The sequence below is a fragment of the Lithobates pipiens genome, unplaced genomic scaffold (assembly GCF_037356315.1).
Source record: "Lithobates pipiens isolate NorthernLeopardFrog02 unplaced genomic scaffold, aLitPip1_a1.2 Scaffold_19, whole genome shotgun sequence".
In the NCBI taxonomy this organism is placed as follows: Eukaryota; Metazoa; Chordata; class Amphibia; order Anura; family Ranidae; genus Lithobates; species Lithobates pipiens.
The window spans coordinates 265016396-265025959 of record NW_027507764.1 but is presented as its reverse complement, the minus strand read 5'-3'; positions in this window follow the sequence as shown (position 1 = coordinate 265025959).

Below are 9564 nucleotides of genomic sequence, written 5' to 3'. Positions count from 1 at the left end.
ATTTTTTGATCACTTTTATTCCTATTACAAGGAATGTAAACATCCCTTGTAATAGGAATATGGCATGACAGGTCCTCTTTACAGTGAGATGTGGGGTCAATAAGACCCCGCATCTCACCTCTAAGCTGGGAAGCCTGAAAAAAAAAAAAAAAAAGATTCTGGATTTGATAGTATTGACGAGTCGGTAGAAGCACCGGAGGGCGGCGGGGGGGGGGGGGGGGGGTGTCTATGGCTGGGTATTGCAGGGTATCACCGACTATGGCTGGGTATGGCTGGGTATATCAGAGTATGGCTGGGTATCTCAGAGTATGGCGTTGCAGAGTATTGCGTTGCAGAGCATTGCAGGATATTGGCGGGTGTTGCAGAGCATTGCAGAGTGTTGCAGGGTATTGGTGGGTGTTGTAGAGCATTGCAGAGTGTTGCAGAGCATTGCAGAGTGTTGCAGAGCATTGCAGAGTGTTGCAGGGTATTGGCGGGTGTTGCAGAGCGTTGCAGGGTATTGCAGAGTATTGCAGGGTAATGCAGAGTATTGCAGGGTATTGCAGGGTATTGCAGGGTATTGCAGGGTATTGCAGAGTATTGCAGGGTATTGCAGAGTATTGCAGGGTATTGCAGGGTATTGCAGAGTAATGCAGGGTAATGCAGAGTAATGCAGAGTAATGCAGAGTAATGGCAGGGTATTGCAGAGTATTGCAGTGTAATGCAGACTATTGCAGAGTATTGCAGAGTATTGCAGGGTAATGCAGAGTAATGCAGGGTATTGCAGGGTATTGCAGAGTAATGGCAGGGTATTGCAGAGTATTTGCAGGGAATTGAGGGGTTAATTTTCGGTGAGCAGCGATGTGGGCACTGCAGATGCAGCCCACATCGCTGCTGACACCGATCTCCTCCCCCTCCGCTGTTCCGATCGGTACAGAGAGGGGGAGGGAGGAACCGGCGTCATAACATGACGCCGGTTTGTTTACAAGTGATCACTCCGTCATTTGACGGAGCGATCACGTGGTACACGGCCGCGACGAGCGGCCGTTTACCGTGATCCGTGACGGTCACGGATGCTCTCGAGTGCGCGCCCCAGGGGGCGCGCGAGAGCGGAATTCTGGGACGACGTCATATGACGGCCTCCCACAGTTAAGAAACCGCCCTAAAGCCGTCATTCGGCTATAGGGCGGTTATTAAGTGGTTAAGATATTTGTGCAATGAGCGTTGTTATTTTTCTCTATCCACATGACTGCTGAACTGCATGGGAATCTAAATATCCGTTCATGATTGGAGAGATTTCTGGTTCCAGTGTACTGCTTGTGAGGAGTAGTGGAGCAGAGGGGTTTTTCTATTTGTGCATTATCGTTGCACTGATGGTAAGGGTCTGTCGTGTTGGGTGACAGTGATGGGACCCCTACTATTCTTATCTCTGCTGAATGAGGTGGGGGGAGATCTGTTGTGGATTCACTGAACATTCAGTACCTGTTTTGGACTTTTACACATAAATGTGTTACTTTAAATGTGTTTATATATAATGTTTTTTGCTTTGTGTGCCGCATTTTCTTTGTTTATACAGGTTTGGATTTGTTGCTTTAGTTGCGTTTTGGAATATAGTCAGTGTAGGACCTATTAAGGGGTGTTGCTTGTTGTAAGTTTGAATATGACATTTTATCCATGGTAGGGATCTCAATGGTTGCGAGGTGGAGTGCTCTAGTGTGACCCAGTCCTTTACATCTTGGTGGATGTTCCGGTCAATTGTCCTGGTTACGTGTGTAGCCCAGTAATATCGACGTAGGTCAGGGAGGGCTATCCCACCTTTGGTTTTTGGGAGGGTAAGATGGTCAAATTTAATTCTTGCCAGTTTGTTTCTCCAAATGAAGGAGGAGCAAACTTGTCTTAATGAATGTAAGAAAGATGAGGGAATATGTATTGGGATTGTTTGTAGTAGGTAGAGAAACCATGTGAGAATTGTCATTTTGAGGAGTGAGGCCCTGCCAAACCAGGACATATTGAGGGTGTTTTTACATTTTCCCTGGTTTCTTTCAAGGCTGGAGCAAAATTATTTTGGAAGAGATTTGAGAGAGATTTGGGTATTTTAATTCCTAAGTATGTAATTGAATTTTTGGCCCAGTTGAAGGGGAAATTGGTTTGGCATTGTGAGATTGTTTCTGGTGTTAATGTTATGTTTAAGGCGTTCGATTTAGAATAGTTTATTTTAAGATTGGAAATTGTTTGGAAAATCTTTAAATCTTTTAGAAGATTTGTGATTGAGATATGTGGGTCAGTTAAAAAGAGTAGGGAATCGTTGGCAAAGGCTGCAAGTGTGTTTTTTTATTGTAATGCCTTTGATGTCAGGGTTAAGTCATGTTTTGTTGAGTAGGGGTTCGAGTGTAAGAACAAAGAGTAGCAGTGAGTAGAGATGGCCTTGCGGTTCGCCCAGCGGTCGGTTCGCGCCAAATTTTGCGTGTTCGCAAATTCGCCAAACCGGCGGACTTCTGGCGCTGTTCGCCCGGTGGACATATGCATTTACATTGTGAAAGAACTTTGACCCATGATGACATCCATCATGGGGTACAGGACAGCCACTTGAGACATTTCAGCACATAGACAATTGGACATTCCCCCACCTTATAAATAGACCTGATCTGGCTGTTATTTTACATTCTGTCTTATGTCAGTGTAGGGACAGGACACTGTGTGGAGCAGGGAGAGACTGTAGTGACTCAAATCACTAGCTATTAGGTCCACAAAAGTGGTATAGGTGTAGTACAGTGTATAGGGTTTGGTGCACTGCTGTGCTGGTGATTGCTGAGTGCAGCTGTCTTTTGTCAGTGTAGGAACAGGATGCTTTGTGGAGCAGGGACAGTCAGTTTAATCACTAGCTATTACTATTAGGTCCACAAAGGTCCTTTTAAGGACTGGTATAGGTGTACAGTATATAGGGTGCTGGTGCACTGCTGCTGACTGCTGTGCTGGTGATTGCTGAGTGCACTGCTGACCGATTCTGAAGCTGTCTTTTGTCAGTGCAGGGACTGAGGGACAGTCTGAAAATCACTAGCTACTAGGTCCACAAAGGTCCTTTTAAAGACTGGTATAGGTGTACAGTATATAGGGTTGTACACTTATAATATACTTTCTTCCAAATATAGAAAGAATATTATACTTGACTGCTGCCCGATTCTGCAGCTGTCTTTTATCAGTGTAGGGACTAAGGGACAGTCTGCAAATCACTAGCTACTAGGTCCACAAAGGTCCTTTTTTTTTTTTTGGAAATAATTTTTATTTAGAAAAAAGGAAATAAGAACATACAAAGGCATACAAGAAGGCACAATCAGTGACAAAAAAGAGAAGATATAAATATCCAGGGTTAGCCCTGGGGCGGGGGAAACTGTGAAACACAGAAGAATTCAGCGAACAGATAGCATAGGGCAGCAGGGACCAACTGGATGAATCAGGGACTGTTTCGAACCCTAATTAGCACAGGTATTGATACCAGCTCCCTAGCGGAACAAGTGCCTAATTACACTTTAAGGATCCAAGTAATTAAGAGGGAGGGGAGGGGGAGGGGGGAGGAGGGAAAGGTAGGGAAGGATAAATACAAAAAAAAAAGGGGGGGGAGAGGAGGCAGATTAGGAACAAGGATAACATCTTAAGAAGGGATTCATATGCAATGACCACATAGGAGAAACCTGGGGAGCAAATAAGGACCGAGGCAGTCTAGGCAGTTAAGTAGATCCTGAAGATATATTAGGAGTGAAGCAAATCATTGTAGGTGAAAGACAATTGATCCATAGCACGTTGATCAGGTGGTGACATGGTTGCGGTGATGAACAAACGCCATTTGGCGAAGAAGGCAGCTTTTTGGGAGACATGGGAAAAGTCAGCCAGAAGCCTCTCCTTGTACAGGAGAGATAAAAGGTCCTTGGGAAGTTGAGAGGCCGGAGGTCCAGGGGGCGAAAGCCAAAAACGAAGTATTAGGCGGCGGGCCAGAAGTAGACATAATAAGATCCAGTCGACTGTAGCATAATGGGAGTGGGGCCCTAAAATGGGTCCGGCATCAGGCAGTGTAGACCAAGGCAACAGCAAGGGGTCCCAATATCCAAAGATTAGGAGCAGAGGGTCTTTGGGTAGTTTCATTAGAGTGATATCGAAAATGAAAGCTATGACCTGGTCCCAAAATGTAGATATTGTTTGGCAAGACCAAAAACAATGAGAGAGAGGTGGCTTTAAACATTGACAGTGAGGGCAGGATGCCCCGTCTTGCTTTGATTTAGGAGACAAAAACGGGACGTAGGCCCTGTGGGCAATCTTAAGCTGGGTCTCCCTCCAGACTTCGTTGGGCGTGAGCCTCATAACTTTATTGAGCCCCATCATAATCTTGTAGACGATGTCGGGGTCTGGGAAGGCCGAGGACCAGTTTGCAATGGAGGTGGTGGAGGCCGGAGGCGTCGAGCGTTCCAGAAGGGGTTTGTAGATATCAGAGATCTTAAAACACTCATCCTGTATCAGCTGATGAAGCTGGGTTGGAAACGAAGAAGCTCTTCCTTGCAACTCTGGGTAATAAAGCTGACACACTGTTGGTAGTGCATAAAGTGCGATGCGGGTATGGAGAACAATTTCATCACTGACTGAAAAGGAAGAGGTCTGCCAGTAGCCGGGTCACACAGGGAGGAGAAAAGGGACAGTCCCCGTGCTGACCAGGATGAGAAAGCTCTGAAGTGAAGGCCTGGAGTGAAGCAAGAATTTCCTTGAATGGACAGGTGAGTAGAGAGGAAAGGTGGGAGTTTAGCCAGTTTCCTAGACTCCCTCCAAGCTATCGCTGTGTCTTTGAGGACAAGGTTATGTTGGTGGGGGAGGGGTACCGACTTCCAACGGCAATGCAGCAGGGCAGTTAAGGAGAAAGCGTGAGCCATAGCAGTTTCGAGATCAAAGTTAGAATACCTGGACGAGTGTGTGATCCAATCTAGGCTGGTTCTAAGAAGACAAGCTAAATTATACAATCTAACATTAGGCAAGCTGATACCCCCTTTGCCCCTGGGAAGGTGTCGTTTTTTGTAGGCAATGCGCGGTCTTTTGCCATGCCATAAAAATTTTGAAATAGCAGAATCCAATGAGGTAACATCTTTGTGTTTAAAGCGGTTCTTCACCCTAAAGGGGAAGTTCCGCTAGTATTATCCCTCCCCCCCTCCGGTGCCACAATCGGCACCTTTCGGGGGGGAGGGGGGTGCAGTTACCTGGATAATCCAGGTATCTGCACCCACTTCCGGCCAGACCGCCGCATGGCTCCGCCCACCCCCGCATGGCTCCGCCCCCCCCCCCCCCGTTGTGTTCTGGGAAACACACAGTTCCCAGAGACACAGCGGGGGACCATAAGAGAAGCGCAGCGCAACTCGCGCATGCGCAGTAGGGAACCGGGCAGTGAAGCCCTCATGCTTCACTTCCCGATTCCCTGACAGAGGATGGCGGCGGTGGCTGCAGCGAGACGAGCGATCGCTCGTTATCTGCCGCCGACATCGCTGGAACCTGGGACAGGTGAGTGTGATATTATTAAAAGTCAGCAGCTGCAATATTAGTAGCTGCTGGCTTTTAATATTTTTTTTTTAGGTGCAGCTCCTCTTTAAGCAATAATGGGAGAGTTTGCATAGGGTATAAGAGTTTGGCAAAGCTGACCATTTTCACAAGGTGGCACCTTCCCAGGAGCGAAAGGGGCAGATCCATCCAGTTGGTCAGTTCTTGGGAAATCTTAGAAAGTAGGGGAGGGTAATTCAGCTGGTATAATGAGGAAGGTAGTTTCCCAATTTTGATTCCTAGGTACGTGATAAAGGAAGGAGCAACCGAAAATAAGGAACCTGTAACCCAGGGGGGGGGGGGGTGGAATGGGAGCCTATGGGAAGAATATCACTTTTGGAATAATTAATGCGAAGCCCTGAGCAAAGTCTAAATTCGTCAAAAATGTCTTTAATAGTGTGAATGTCAGCTGCTGGATTAGAAGTGAAGATAAGTACGTCGGCGGCGAACAGAGATGTGCGGAGTTCCTTGCCTCCTATGTCTATGCCGTGGAGGGAAGCCGTATGGGTTAGGTGTCTAGATAGAGGTTCGAGGGCGATGTTAAATAGTAGAGGGGATAGAGGGCAACCCTGTCTGGTGCCTTTGTGCAGGGGAAAGCTGGGCGAAAGGAGGCCGGCCGCTACCAGACTGGCGGAAGGGGAGGAGTACATAGAGCTAATGAGGTGTGAGAAGGGGCCTGAGAAACCAAATTTGGAGAGGGTTAAAGAGAGCCAATTGAAGCTGACATTGTCAAAGGCTTTCTCTGCATCTAAAGTGATAATGGCATAGGTGCCCTTGGGGTTTTGTTTGGCTGCTTCAAGAGCTAGTAGAACTTTGCGGATATTTAAAGTGGCCGTTCGCCCCTTAATAAAGCCCGATTGGGCTGAGTGGATTAAGTGGGGAAGGACATCAGCCAAATTTCGTGGCAACGATTTTTGAGAGTATATTTACGTCTAAATTGAGGAGGGAGATGGGCCTGTAAGAGCCGGGCTGTAGTGGATCCTTTCCTTTTTTTGAGAGGAGTTTAATGACAGCTTGATTCCCTGAGGGGAGGTATGGACCTCCCGCCCAGATAGCGGAATAGACGGAGAGGAGTGTGGGTGCCCCGATGTGTGTATGATTTTTATAAAAGTCACTAGTGAAGCCGTCGGGGCCAGACGCTTTGTGTGAGTTTAGATGGCGGATGGTGTTCTCTATTTCAGGGAGAGTGATGGGGGCATTAATGGCCTCTAATTGTTCCGTCGAGATGGAGGGGAGAGACAGAGTATCTAGGAAGTGTCGAGCCTTTTGTTGTATGATGGGGTCTGGGGCGTATAGATTAGTGTAGTACCGTAACATTGCATCATTAATGGCTTGAGGGGAAGAGAGTGTGCGGCCCGTGTGGTCACAGAGGGCGGTGATGTGTGTGGGGCGATGACTACCTTTACATAATCTGGAGAGGAGTTTCCCAGCTTTATTACCATACCTGTAAAGGGTGGCATCTAAGTGAGCCTTCTTTGTGCGCTCAAGGGTGTCTGCCCAGTTGTCGAAATTCGACTTGGCAGAGACCCATTCGTCGTGGTGTTTAGGGGTACTGGCGGAGGATAGCTGCCGTTGGGCAGCATGCAATCTGGCGCTTGCCAATTTGTAGTGTTGGAGAGCGTTGCGTTTAAATGATGTGGCATAACTAATAATGCGCCCCCTAAGATAAGCTTTCCCGGCGTCCCAGAATAGGTTAGGATTAGCAGAATGAGTGGCATTCGTGGATGAGTAGTCAGCCCAGGCCTTATCTAGATACGTGATAAAATCAGAGTTATTGGTTAGAAAAGCAGGGAAGCGCCATAGGTTAGGGTGAGGAGGGAGATCCAGCCTATCAAGGGAGATTGCTACTGGGGCATGGTCTGAAATCGCAATGTCGTGTATTTCGGAATCCGAAGTCAAGGTTATGATATCGTCCGACCCAAAAAAGTGATCAAGTCTTGCCAGAGATCTATGGGGGTTGGAGTAAAACGTGTATTCCTTGTCAACAGGGTGGGACAGACGCCAAAGATCTGTCATGTGTAGGGAGTCCATGGTGGACGAAAATAGGGTAGGGTTAAATGAGGCCGTGCCCGATGTCGGTGGTCTTGGAGTGGATCTGTCTAACGAGGGGTGCATGACGTCATTAAAGTCACCCCCTACCAAATGAGGCAGGCGGGTGAAGTCAAGCAGCCATGTCGAGAGTTCCTTATAGAATTGTTTAGTGGGGTTGTTAGGAGCGTATACATTGGTGATGAACAGCTATTTGGTACCTATCCGTACCGTTGCGGTGAAAAAACGGCCTTTATCATCCGAGTTGGTGGATAGGATTGTGCATGGGAGATTTTTGTGTATTAAAAGCAGGACACCAGCCTTCCATCCCAATGATTCAGCTCCATGAACTGTGCCCACCCACATTTTTTGCATGCGTGGGAAATCGGATGCAAGTAAGTGGGTTTCCTGTAGAAGGGCAATATCCGCCTTGAGGCGTTTAAGATGCCGAAGGATCTTCACCCTCTTATGAGGGGAGCGAAGGCCCTTGACGTTCCAAGAGACTACTCTAAGAGGGGCAATGATTGGGGACTTGGAAGGCTGGTATTCTGGCTAAAAGGTGCAGGAAAGATTAGGTGGCCTAGGTTGGAGATAATATGGATCTGAGATGATGAGCCTTGTTCATAGATCCTAAACGGATGGGGGGGCGAACCCCGGTAAGCAGAGGGGGGAAGAACTGGGGGGGGGGTTTGGGGGACTTAAAGGGGGAAAACGGTGGTAAAGGAAGGGTAACCAAACAAATAAACAAAAACACACACTTCACTTTTTTCCGCATGAGTTCACTGTGTAGAGAGGGAAGCTCCTCAGACAGAGCCCCTGGGAGAAAATGGAGTGCCAGCGGTTCGTCTTGAAGGTGCTCAGTAAGCACGTGATTCAGGGACGAATGGCGCGGCGTGGCGGCCGAATGGTAGCGGTGGAAGAGGATACACAGTGGAGTCATGCCAGAAATTGTCACGCGGAGGTAGCCACAGTTGTATAAGACATGGCAGTGCAATACACAGAAAGAAAAGAACAACAACGAGCATAGTGCAAAATAAGACAACATGAGATAATAAACATAACCTGAGTAGTTCTACGTGAGTTCGGGGGAGAACAGCGAAGGTGGGGCAGAGACAGGAGGCCTGCAGTGCCCAGTGTCCAAGTCCTCCAAGGTCGGCAGGGAAGCAGCTCCCAGAATCGGAGAGTAGCAGACCTGGTATCAGGAATGATAGAGGGAGAAAGAGAAAAACGTTAGGGAGACACGAGTAGCGAGTAACCGCTACTCGACACAACTTGCCTTATGACCTGGACGGAGGAAGGAAAAAGTATAAATCGTCCTTAGGAGACCAGTGAAGCTTCAGCGTGGAATATTACGGTGTCGATGATCCGGGGCAGATGCTCTAAAGCGCTTAGGTGAGTCCTTCCTGGGGCTCCTCTGATCCAGCGCTCGGATTGATGAGGCCGGCTTGGAGGGTGTGACTGGCAGCGCATCTGGGCGAAGAGAACGTAGAAACGCTTCTGCTTCTGAGGGGTCCTGGAAGGAGAGCTGCTCCCCTTTAGGGAGTTTGAGACGGAGCACTGTGGGGAATGCCAGGGAGAATTTAATCTGAAGTTTAAACAGTTCCGAGCAGATCGGTTGAAAAGCTTTGCGCTTCTTTAACACTTCAATAGAGTAGTCTGCAAAAATGAGAATTTTGACACCATCAACATGTAAGGATGGGGATTGCCGAAAAGTTTGAAGAATATCGGCTTTATCTGCATAGTTAAGATACTTGGCAATGATGGGGCGAGGATTTTTGCGGTCAGCGTTGAAGGAGCCCATACGGTGTGCCCTTTCCACTGTAAAGGAGCCCGAAAGTCCCATGGCCTCTGGCACACGTTTGGAGCAGAAGTCATTCAAGTCGGCCGTGGGAAGCGACTTAGGGACACCGACAAATCGCAGGTTGGAGCGTCTGGATCTGTTCTCCAAATCATCTAATTTCTGGATGATATATTGGACTGTTCTTTCCT